The sequence below is a fragment of the Pteropus alecto genome, unplaced genomic scaffold, assembly GCF_000325575.1.
Source record: "Pteropus alecto unplaced genomic scaffold, ASM32557v1 scaffold34, whole genome shotgun sequence".
Lineage (NCBI taxonomy): Eukaryota > Metazoa > Chordata > Mammalia > Chiroptera > Pteropodidae > Pteropus > Pteropus alecto.
In genome coordinates, this window is record NW_006435763.1 from 2,976,512 (window position 1) to 2,989,860 (window position 13,349).

A 13,349-nucleotide genomic window follows, 5' to 3' on the forward strand; every position below is an offset into this window, starting at 1 on the left:
AATACATTCATAGCAACAAGCATCTGATCCAATTTGTGAAAAAAAAAAAAAAAAACTCTTATGTAGATTACGATGTTATTTTCTTCTTATAATTGATCATTTAAATTTTAAACACCCTTTAGGAAAGCCCGTCTTTGGCCTTGGGAGAAGAAAACCGCTTCTCCCAAGTTCACGTTAATATCCCTCCCTTCTGTGTCTTCTCGTGAGAAGGACAGGTTGAGATTACTGATATGACAGGTTCGTTTTCCTCGTTGTGTTACGATGAATATAGAGAGGGAGTATAAGGAGGTGATGACAATGTTAGTTCCCATAAGAAAAATAGAGGCCGAGGATCATGAGAAGATCGATCTGACTACAAATAATTATCCAATTAGATTAATCGTTGGAGGTAAAGCTGAATTTGTGAGGCTTGCTAGTAGTTGTTATGCTGCTCTTAGTGGAAAGATAGTTTGTAGGCCACGAGTTAGAATTTTTGCTCGGCTGTGGATTCGCTGGAAGTTCGAGTTTGCTAAACTGGATACTATTGACGACGTAAGACCGTGTGCGATTATTAAGGTGGTCACTCTTCTGTAGCGTTTGGATAAGGACGACTATGATAACTAGTGCCACGTGGCTGACAGAGGCGTATGCGATGAGCGATTCCAATTCAAGTCTGTTTGGCGTAGGCAGATGGAGCTGGTTATAATTATTCCTCATAAGGATAATATTAGGAAGAGGTATGCTATGAAGTTTGTTACGGGGTTTAATACTGCAGTAATTCATAGCTTGCCATAGCCTCCTAGTTTTAGTAATACGGCTGCGAGAACTATGGATCCAGTGATGGGGGCTTTTACTTGTGCTTTTGGTAATCACAGGTGGAGGCCGTCTGGGGTATCTTTACTATGCATACACTATCACGGGAAAACAGTATTTCAAGAAGTCGTTAGGGGTTGAGTTTAGTATTGGGTTAATAGAAAATTCAAGGAGCCTGTAAGGTTTTGGATACAGATCAGTGTGACAAAGAAGGGGAGAGATCCTACTAGTATATAAATAAGGAGTCCTGCATTTAGTCGTTCTGTTTGGCCTCCTTGTTGGGTGATGATAATTAGGATTGGTACTAATGTTGCTTCAGATAGGATATAAACTAGAATTAGTTCTATAGTGGTAGATGTTAAAATTAGGGCGATTTGCAATAGGGTTAGTATGATAATGTATAGTTTTTTTCAGATTAAGAATTCTTTGGCTACATGATATTGGCTGGCAATAAGCATTAATGGTAGAAGTCATGTCATTAGCATTAACAGAGGTGCTGATAAAGAGTCAAAGAAAAATTAGTGAAAGATTTAGATTATTGTCACTGAATTGATTTAGCATAGATAGGCTGACGAAGCTGGTTATTAAGCTTTAAGTTGTGGTATTAATTCAGATTATGTTATTTTTTTGAGAGTGATACCTGTGGTATTAATATGATAGTGGGGATAATAATTTTCAGTATTGGAGAAGATTGAGATTTTTGTCCATAATCAGCATTGTAAATATTAGCTATTGTAACTAGTAATGATAATCCCAGGGCAGCTTCAGAGCTGTGAATACTAATAGGATAACTGGCGGGATACTGGCCAGAGCTGGGTGGTTATTAAGGATTATTACTGCTGCCATCATGAATATTGATAGTATTATCCCCTGTAGACACAAAAGTAATGATATTAAATGGGACCGATATATTAGTAAACCTATAAGGGATACTACAAATGCTAGTTGTGTATTAATGTAGCCCAAAGCCACTTGATAATTATGAATATAATCTAATGAGTCAAAATCATTGGTTTTGGTTTAAGCTAATTATCATTATTTGATTCATTTTAATCCCTTTTGAGATCACTCGTGAGCTAGACCAATAGCTAAAAGCAAGATTAGGGTTAGTGATACGGTAAGTACAGTTTTTAGGTGGCTGCTTTATGATGCTTAGGGTAAAGGCAAGAGAAGGGCGATTTCTAGGTTGAATAGTAGAAATAAAATGGCTTCTAGGAAGAATTTCGTGGAAAAAGGCAAGCGTGCCGATACTGTTGGATCAAATGTACATTCATATGAACTCGATTTTTCCATATATACATTTACTTGGGGGGAGTCAGAAGGCGATAGTTACAAGTAATGAAGCTAGTAGAGCAGTCGTGAGTAAGTGCTACTACAAGACATTATTTTTTCGGAGTATATCGAAACTAATTGATCGGAAGTCAGTTGCACTATTTCATACTAAAAGACTAAGAACCTCATCAATAAACAGACACATATAAGAATAACCTAACTATATCTACAAAATGTCAACATCAGGCAACGACTTCAAATCCAAAGTGATGGCTAGATATAAAGTGGAATTTCAGCTGACGTAAGAAACGTACGATGAGGAAAGTAAAACCAATAATTACATGCGGGCCGTGAAAGCCTGTGGCCGTAAAGAATGTTGGTGCATGTACTCCATCTGAGATTGTGAAGGTTTCATAATACTCTAAAGCCTATAGTAACACGAGATAAAGGCCTAGGGAAATCGTAATGAATAGGGCTTGAAGTAGGTGCTTACGATTTCCCTTCATTAGGCTGTAGTGGGCTCAAGTGATGGAGATCCCCAAAGGCTAACAGAATGGATGTATTAAGAAGTGGTACTTTTAGGGGCTTTAGGGGGTGAATGCCTGTAGGTGGTCAGCAACTGCCTAGTTTGGGAGTCAGAACGGTAAAAAGTGACGAAAAGCTTAGAAAAAGACGTCGAAGAAGAAAGAAATCTCTCAAATAATAAATAGGATTATCCTTTTTGGATAACTGGTGCGTCATGGCCTTGGAAGGTGCTTTCTCGGATACTATCTTGTCATCACTGATAGTGAATTAGTTAGTTAGTTAGACATTAGTTGGCAGGCCTAGTGATAATAATAATGGAGAGTTAAAATGAAATCATATTATTAGGCCAGAAGCTATAAGGAGGGCTGAGAGGGCTCCTGTAAGTGGCCAGGGGCTCAGGCTGACCATGTGGTATGCGTGGGTTTGCTGGGTCATGAAGCGTTATCCTGTAAATAGAGACTTACTAGAAGGGTGAACATGTGGGCCTGGGTTAGGGCGACTGCAAACTCGAGAACTGTTAGAAGGACAAGAATAATGGATGAGACAAAAACCATGGCTGTACTTACACTTAGCACAGCCGGGGAGCCCATCCCAATGATCAGGTGATATTAGCTATCAGTCATATAGCTGGGGCCACTGGGTGAATATTAAGCTAATAGTTTCAATGATTACTAGTATAGGGGTTGGGGTAGAGAAGGTCCCTGTGGTAGAAAATGGGCGGGGGAGGCTTTTGTTTTATGGCGGAACCCTAGAATTACTGCTCTTGCTCACAGGAAGATGGCTAACCCATCTTCCTGATATTTGATATTTGAGTGGTGGCTGTAAAAGTGTGATAGGAGTCCTAACAGGTTTGTCAAGCCAATGACTAGAACAGGTGATATTAGTATTAGGGTCCAGGTCTGACTTTTGTGATTGTGGATGGTCGTTATTTGTTCTGATGTCAAATGACGTACTCACTATTGGATGGCGATTAAGTGATTATTAATTAGTCAACCTGTTAAGGGAAATAAGGTGCTTGGAAATATAATAATTAGGTTAATGATAGGTAGTCCTATTATCATAGGAGTAACAAAAGAGAATAGATTTTCGCTAATAGTTTCTCAGGGGATTGGGTGTTTTTTTGGTGTTTTAACTGTTGTAGGTTCTGGAATGGAGTAGTAAAAGTGTTTTGAAACTTTTAGTTGCCTTATCATACATGGCGTAAAAATTATTGACAAAATTGTAATAAGTCATGTTGATGTATCAGTTTGTGGCATATCATCAAGGCGAGGCTCAAACTCCCAATCTTTAACTTAAAAGGTTAATGCTATTTAGCTTAATGACTTTATAATATAGATGTGAATCATTTTTCAAAATATTTTAATGGGACTAGTTCAAGTATGATTGGCATAAAGCTGTGGTTTAATCCTCAAATACTGGAGCATTAACCATAGTATAGGCCGGGCCACGTCTACAGTTGGGTTGGTTGAGGCATCCTGGAAGAGCATCAGTTTTTAAGACTAGGGAAGGGACAGCCCATGAGTGAAGGACATCTTCAAATGAGATTAGTATTCGGACTATTGTTTTTATGGGTAGTACCACTCGGATGTCGACTTCTAAGAGACATAGTTCTCCTGGTTTCAGGTCTGATCTAGGGATCATATAGGAGCTGAAATGTTAAGTCTTTGCAGTCTGTGTATTTATAACTTCAGTGTCATCGGTGGCCTACAGTTTTGATAGTCAAAGATGGCTTGTTAATCTCACCTGTTAAGTAAAAATTTCGTAGGGATGGTAGGGCGATTATAATTAAAATAATTGCTGGCAAGATAGTTCAGATTGTCTCCACTTCTCGTGCATCCATCTTGTTTGTACGGGTTAGGCTGGTACAAGTGAAATAAAGTACGAGAGAGCTGATTAGGTGATAATGTTGAGAGTGCGAAGGATCCATTTAGTGACATAACTGATAGGAGGATAATCGCTAGCTTTACTTCATAGGAAATTGTTTGTGTGACCACTCGTAGTGCCCTAGTTACTGCATATTTTGAGTCTGAGGCTCAGCCAGACCAGAGGATGGAGTAAATGGCCAGGCTTGATGTGGCTAACATGAATAGGACTCCTAGGTCTCTATCGATTAGGGGATATGGTACGGGTAGGGGAATTCATGTTGTCAAGGCTAAAGTGAGGGCTAGAATTGGTACGATACTGAATATGGATATTGGTGAAGTTAGTGGGTGTAGGGGTTCTCTGTTGAACAGTCTGACGGCATTGGCAATGGGCTGACGTAGCCCGTGAGGGCCTATGACATTGGGACTTTGGAGGAACTGTATGCAGCCTTGTACTTTTTGTTCAATTAATGTAAGGAATGCCACGGCAAGCAGGATAGGGACAATTATTGACAGAAGAGTAATTATGAACCTATTTTTAGGGAGAGAAGTTGTACTTCTGGTGGGAAAAGTTCAAGTTTTATGCTGTGACTGGGCTCTGCCACCCTAACGAACCCTGTTCTTGAATAGGGTAGTTTGTATTTAGCAGATTAAGATTAAGTCATCTGTTGATTTGAAGGCACTTTCGTGAAGTAGGCTTTGTTTCTCTGGTCCTTTCATACTGGGAGTAACATAAAATAGATAGGAACGGACCTAAATTGATCTGGTCCGGACTCATATCATTCAGGGCTTTAATCACTGAAAAACGAAGCACAAATAGTGGTTACACCATTGGGATGTTCTGATCCAACACCGAGGTTGTAAACCCTACTGTTGATATGGACTCTTAGGTAGAACTGTTATCCCTCAGGTAACTTGTTCTATTGGTCGACTTTTTGGATCAATACGTGATATTATGTTTTGACCAGTCAGTCTAAACTTGAATCACTCAGAGGTTATTCTGCATTTCGAGGTCATCCCAACTTGAGCTAGTAACCCATTAAAAGATATGTTATTCCTTGGTCAGGTTATGATTTTTTGCTTTTACGGTTAGTTAATTAAAGCTTCATCGGTTCTTTTCAGCTTATTAGGCCAAGCCTCCACAGTTTGAGCTGCTGTGTGGGGGCTGAACTCATGGCGTGGGATTTGCCCCAGCAATCTTTTATACCTACTGAGACCACCCTTTGGGTGTGCCAGTTATAGGGCTAGTCAGGTGGTACTCTGTTGCGGTCTGATATCAGTCTCTAGGCGTGTTGGTTCCGTGGCCCCTTGGGATGGGGTCCCCTTTAGGTCAAGTTCAGCCAATGCCTTTGATTGCTTGGGGTTACCCAGTAGGAGCTACAAAGTGATCTGTGGATGGTTGCCTATGCTGGATCTGGAAGCAAGTGGGAGAGACTATGCTTAGAGCTGAGGTCAGTTACCCCCAGAACTGGACCAGAGGCTGCTTAGCAAAAGTACCAGTGCACCTCGAAGCCTGGGGCTGCCTGCCAGCTGTCCATATAACTCTACAGCTGGAAGAGCCTTTGGGTGTTATGTGAGTTGCATGGGGCAGGGACCTAGGGATTTACCAGGGTAAAGTGAATGAATTTCACCTGACCAACACAGAGTCACGTTTCTTGCCAGCACTGAATCTGAGGCTTCCTATAAAAGTCTCAGATCGCAGCAATGCCAGCTGCTGTCCCCTTCAGGCCCTCAGACCCTCGCAATCCACCCAAGGGATACGGCAGCTTGGGCTGGCACCAGTGGCTCACCACCAAAAGTCTCCCTCAAAATGTGTGGGCTGCATGAGCTGAGGGCTGCTGCCTGCCAATTAATGTGTGGCCCAGGGAAGGTGCAGGGTGGGGCAGAGCCCAAGGGATACGTAGGGCGAAACAGCCAATCTCACCAGCCAATGCAGCTTCAGAATTGGCTGCGTGGGAGGGAGGGTTCAACACAGTAAATATGGCACCCACCTGTAGGCTGACCCAGAGCGGGGCCTGACAAAGGAGCAATGGCATCGTCTCTCTGACTCTCACCCCAGCACCACGCAACTCAATCTTTCCCCGGATGTGGTTTGCATTTCCTGAGTCACTGACCCTCTTCTGGAGCCCAGGGTGAGTGTCTGCAAGCAAGTCTGTGTGCGGGCCTTTTAATGGGATGTCTGAGTTTTTAGGTTTTTCCCGTCTCACCCAGATGGCCAGAATCTCTACTGGTTTTTACAGTCGGGTTTTGTGGGAGCTCCTCTTCCCAGGGTAGGAACTCTGCGCTGGGGAGCTCCTGTGTGGGGCTAGGGCCCCTCTCTCCTTTAAAGGGTTCTCTGCAGACGCACTCTCCCTCCTGCCGGTCAACCGCAATGGCCAGGTGTGGGGCCAGCCTGCTTCACGTCTCCGCCCCTCCTACCAGTCTCAATGTGGCTTTTTCTTTATATCCTCAGATGTATGTATTATGATCAGCTGGACTTCAGGTGGTTCTCCACATTGTTTATTTTATAATTTGATTGTAATTTTAATGCGGTTGTAGAAGGAGGCGAACCCCGCTTTTGACTGGAACTCATCTTGCTTCTTGATCGGAACTCTGTATTGCTTCTATGTAATAATAGAAGAGTCCAGTCCCAGTTTAGGAGTTAGTATTTGTTATTGGGATTCAGGTAGTTGAGGTGTTGAGCTTGAACGCTTTCTTAATTGGTGGCAGCTTTTAGGCGAACTGTGTTATTTTTTGTACTTTTTAGGAAAGGTTGTATCCTGTATGTGAAAGCCTATAACTTTTTAGATTATTATTATTTAAACCTACATGTAAATTATTTTCTTTAGGTAAGGTTTAAATTTGAGCTAAAATTCTGGATAACCAGCTATCAGCAGGCTCGCTAGGCTTTCTCTACCTATAAATCTTATTATTTTGCCACATAGATGAGTTTGCTCTGTAAAGCTATTTATAGGTAGCACGTCTGGTTTCAGGTTATTTAGCTTAAGTTCTCTTTGCTAAACTGTTCTAGTTAAAATGTTATTCAGGCAAAAAGGGTAAACTTCCCTGCTTTTTACTTTTGGTTTGACTTTCATTGTTCTATTGTGGTACTTTCTCTATAGTGCTGAGTAAAATTTCTATCTCCTATACTTTACTATTAGGTAAAGGTTTTGTTTTAGTTGTTTGTGGAAGTTGAGTTAAGTGTGGTTGGGGATGATGCTAGCAGCACAAAGTGATTGATTTAATATGAAATCTCCTGGTGTAAACTAGATGCTTTATTTAAACTACACTTTTATCTGTCCAAACACACATTTCAGTATGCTTACCTTGTTATGACTTAATTCCTGTCATATGTTTAACATTTGTAAATAAAGTTTTGGTTATATTTTGATAATTGAGGAGGGTGATGGGTGGTGTGTGCATGCTTCATGGCCTAATTCAATCAAGCACTGTATTCTTAATTTACTACTAAATCCTCCTTTAATTCTTGATTTCTCAAGAACTTCTCATTTGACCTAAGTATGTTTTTATGCCATATACTTGTGCTTACTGTAATTCCTTTTGAGGGTTTGGTGAGGATGGCAGTATATAGGCTGCATTAACAAGAGTTGGTGAGGTTTATTGCAGTTTATCAATTATAGAACAGGCTCATTATGGGGATATTAAAGCACCACCAAGTCCTTTGAGTTTTAGGCTATTGCTAGTGGTACTCTGGTGAATAATATCGCTGCACAAATTGTCTAATTTTAGGGCTAAGAATAGTGGGGTATCCAATCCCAATTTGGGTCTTAGCTGTTCTGTGGTCAGATTTCTTAAAGTTACTTTTATGGCTTATTTTTGTTTTAGCTATGGCTCTCTACAGCCTAGTTAGAATTTAACTTTATTATTGGAAAGCTCTTTAACACATTTCACGCTGGATCTCTATTAATTTGGGTTAAGTGTATGACTGTAGTGGCTGGCATGAAGTTTACCAACACTTATTGGTTAATATAACTGAGTCAAACTTTTGTTTATGGCTTCATTTTTATCACTGCTATTTTCCATGTGAGTATGGTTAAGCGAGGTATTATGAGCTACTTTTCAGTGTGCTTGATGCCTGTTCCTTTTAATCACTTATGATTTAGGGGGCATTCTCACTGGGATGCAGATACTTCCATGTCTGAGTTTGGTAAGAACTAATAGAAAGGCTGGGACCAAACCTATGTGTTTATGGAGTAGATAAACTCATCTAGGCATTTTCAGTGCCTTGTGTTAATTATTAGGCTACATTAACTAAGAGGGTTTGAAGGTTATTACAAGGGTGGTGAGAAAAAGGACACTAGAGGTTTGTAGGCATTAATAGACGTAAATGTTTTATATAATAAGGGAAATTGCAAATTTAAAGGGTAGCTGTCTAAGAAAAAATGATTCATTAAAGTAGCATGCTTGTATCAGGAAGAGATATTTTCCATTAAATAGTTTTAGTCGTTAGGCTTTGGTATTATTCCCATATTAAATTTGTTTAGACACATATATAATGGGTAAAAGGGCCTCGTATAACACCGGATGTTTAGTCTGGTTTTGGGGGTTTGGAAAAATATTAGTAATTAAATTCAGTATTAGATTTAGCAGGGATTTGGGAGGGTTGTTAAAACAAGTTGTATGAACGGCCGTGCCTATGTATAGTGTGTACGTAATATACATTATGTCCCGTAACCATTGAATGCAAAGCACCTCATGGCGGTAGATGTCAGGTGGCAGTAGTTTCACATTGTGATTTTGTTTCATGTAAGTTTCCATTTATGCCCTGGACCATTCATTTCTTTGACTCTGTGATTTCGATGTGCATTGATACCATTCAGTATAAGCTCAGCTACAAGTTGGTTGACCATGTTAAGGCCTCTGATGACCAAAGCCAGACCCAAGCATACCCTCAAATTAAAAAGAAACCAGAGGCATGACACCACACTGTGTGTTGGCATGGGCTGATTAGTCACTAGTCCATTGAGCTGTCTCATTTGAGGAAAGAGCGGGCGATTTTAGGAGGGGTGGTCTTGAAGTAAGAACCAAATGTTTACAAATAATTTTAGAAACCCCATGATTCATGGGCTTGGGGTGAGAAGAGGGACGTGTATTGGAAGGGTTGCTGGTTTCACGGGAGTTAGGAGTTAAGGGACACCCATGGGTGGTTAAACACAGGTTGCCTGGAAATGATTTAATGTGGTATGTGCGATTAATAAATCCATGTACTATGTAATATTGAGCATTGGATTCTGGTGTGGATATTCATGTCATTAAGTAAGAGGACCACTTATGTATTTTGTCATATATATAATTTAATGTACATGCTTATATGCATGGGGTTTTTAATTAATGTACGATTATATACAGTATATACTATATATGTATGTAGTAAGTAAATTAATGCACAGAGTACATAGTGACATGTGGACTTATGAAATTAACTGGCATAGAATATGACATTAATTCTGTTCCTATATGATGTTTCAAGGAGTAGTTTAAGTAGAATTTTAGCTTTGGGTGTTGATGGTGAAACTCGAGTTTCTTGAGTCTCTGGGGGATTTCTTATTTCCCTTTTCTGGTTTGGAAAACCAGGATAATGAATATCCTACACAGACTCTTCAATTTAGGGGTGATTTTCCACACTATTCGCAAGGGACGCTAGTACAAGGATAAGGAATAAGTATAAAATGGATGCTAGTTGGCAGATGATGATAAAGGGGTTGTCTTGTGATGCATGTCAGTGCTAGAAGGACTGGAAAGCTTCCTTGAGAGAGCCCACAGCTGTCAGCCCACTTTAGGTTTGACGCTGGTGAGGATAACTACTTCTCCCAAGTCCAAGTAGGGCTCCCTGCCCACACAGCTTCTTTAGATTGGGTCAAGATAATCACTTTTCTCAAGTCCATGTGAGACTTTCCTTTCTAGAGCAGGGCTTCCCCTCAGAGAGCAGAGCTCCCCCATCCCCCAGAGTTGGGATCCCTCCATAAGGTGGAGCTGCCCCCAAGAGCAGGGCTCCATCCACAGAGTAGCTACTCCCAAGAGCAGAGCTCCCCCAGAGTGGGGCTCCCTCATAAAAGCAAACCCCTCTAAAAGTAGAGGTTCTCCTCTTAGGGTGGGCCACCCCCTAAGATTGAGGCTCCTCCCGTATAAAGCGAGACTACCCCTCAGAGTGGGTAAACCCCCCAAGATCTGAGTTCTTCTTCCTAAGAAGGCTCACAGCTGTCAGCCCACTTGGGGTTCAGCATTAAGTGACCTTAACTACTTCCAAGTCCATGCAGGGTCTAGGGGGCCGGGAGTGGGGTGAAGCTCACTCCACAAAGCGGGGGAGGGGGGTCCTACTGAGGGACGGGGCTCCCTTTGGGCTTCCTGGACCCTTCCCACAGCTGTCCTTCAGAAACAGCCAGAAGGCCCACCTCCACCTCGGAGTGGGCCTCCTGCGTAATGACGGCAAGAAAGCTGTGGGCAGCTCTCAATACACCACACTGCCTCCTGTGCCTGCTTGGCACTTGCCAGCACTGCCACGTGTTGATTTTGGCCATCCTGGGATCCACTGAGACAGCCTCTAGCCACATTATGTGGTTGACTTGGAGAACCCAAGTCTGCTTCCTGGGTTATCGACTGCTGTTTTTGAGTTCTTATATAGTTGCACAGGTTTTAAGTGGTCTGCCCTCACTCTATTTTTCCTATAAGCCCAGTTAATTTTAGGCTTCAATTTTATAGAACGTGAAATTTTTTTTTCCCAGGAAGATAAATATCTGTTTAGAACTGAAATGTTTAGACACATATATAATGGGTAAAAGGGCCTCGTATAACACCGGATGTTTAGTGTCTAAGTGTCTAAGAACTTAATTTACTTGATTAATAGGTCATCCACAGCAGCGATGAAGAAGTGTAAGTCATGACAACAAAGTAAGGCGTGATAAAGACATGTTTTAACAAGCTGTTAATACAACACTAGATGCAATGGAAAGGGATTTGAAATCATTTCTATCAAGAAAGACACTGTCCTTGAAACACTACTGACAGAGCCTTATTTGTGACATTTTCTCCAATAATTTGATGTTAAAGTGTTTACTGAAGGGGCAACTACATGAAGACCTCATGACAGATGAAAGCACCAACTGATGAAATTATCAGAAACCAGAGAGCAAAAGGAAAGACATCAAAACAATAATCTTGCTGAAAACTATGGGTGATGTTTCACGCCTGAACTTTTTCCTCCGGTCACAATGATATTTTCTATAATACTACCTTGATTGTGAAAGATTCATAATTTAAATGAAAAAATCCTATACGAAAGCCTATCGAGGGGCTCCCTCCCTGAGGAAAAAAATGTCATACATGTTTGTTGCAAACATGTCGTAGAAAACATAAAAGATGTAAAGAGAATAATCACTCATGCTTCTTTCTGTCAGTAATAAGCTTAACAGTTTGAAATAGAGCCTTCCACGCACCCATTCAGACTTACAGTGTAACTAAATATTAATATTCAGATGTATTTTGCACTCCGGTGGCACCCCCACTGTCATCAAGATTCAAAAAGCCTGAGTGATGTTATAACACACTGATGTTCGCTAACGTTTTAATCCATCCTTCCATGGTTAGATATTTCGGTGATTTCCAACTTTTCACTTCTCTAAGCACTCCCTGGATGAATGTCCTTGCTCACTGTTCTTTGTACCTGAGGCTATTTCTACGAGTCAAAGGGAACGGATATTTTTAAGGATCTTGATACTTGCATATGAAATTTACATTTTGGGGTCTTCTGAGAGTCAGGTAAACGTTAGTTTGTTGGCCTATTGTTGGGGCTTCCCTTGAGTGTTGGGGAAAATAAAAAACAGGGTAGGGACTGGAGAGTGTCGGGGGAGGAGTGGAGATATGAATGAGATACGGGATTCTGGACTAAGATAGTGACAGACAGCTGAATGGTGTAAGAGCCACACATATATCTAAGGGACGGGACTGCCTGCCAGGATATAGCAGATACAAAGTCCCCTAGGTAGGAAAAGGTTTGACTTGGTGAGGAAGAGTAAGAAGGTTTGTCTGACTATTTGCTTCGAGCTTCCTGACAGAGCAGGAAGGGGAACTTGACCGAAGATGTTCCCACCTCCACTGGCACAGCTCTTGGTGCTTTCTGAAATACTTCAAGGAACCTGCTAGGAGGTAGGGAACTATGCCCAAGTGGCCAACCCAAACCACTGACACCTGCTGCTCAACTGAAAAAAGGAGCTCTTTATTCACATGCAGGGACGCTCCTCCTGATAGAAACCCCCAGTCGGCTTCGTGGCCATGACCCTGTTCTTCAGACGGCTCAGAAGTTCAGAGGGGATGTGGACCTGGACGGACCCTACCTAGCTGGGAGGAACTGGTGATGAACTCCTCCCAGGAAAAGTCCCCGAAAACTTGAGTTTTCTGTTAATGTTATTAAGTTTACTAGCTAGTAGCATCAACATCTTATCAAGAATGAAAATACTGACTCAAATACGAAGAGATTACCTTCTAGGCATTGTGCTAAGAGCTTTATGTGGATGATCTCATTTTAATCATTATAATGACCTTAATCAGTCAGTAATATTATTATCCGGATTTTATGGAAGAGGAGGCAATTGGGGATTAAAGTGGGTTAAATAACTTCTCCAGGATCACAGAGCTGGGAAGTGGCGGAGCTGGGACTTGAACCCCTTTCTATCTGATGTACTCTGTCTCGTGGTCTCCCTCACAGAGGGAGCTCCGTCAGAGTCACACTTCATCTGGCGAAATGCTGATATGCAGCCCTTTGAAAGAATATATTCAGTTAACCAGGCGCTGGGGAAGCAGGGCTGGAAGCTGGGCTCAAACACATCCTGGCCGCCACGCTGAGATCTGGCCTAATTATGGTTTTCAGAGCAACAGAAAGGGCTCGTTTTGTTGGAGGGGCAG

General features: G+C 41.5%; 1 pseudogene; it reads left to right on the top strand.

Moving 5' to 3' along the window:
* The first annotated feature begins 261 nt into the window (after nucleotides 1-261).
* The window catches only part of LOC102891213, a 55,066-nt pseudogene continuing 41,978 nt past the window's right edge, over nucleotides 262-13,349 (top strand).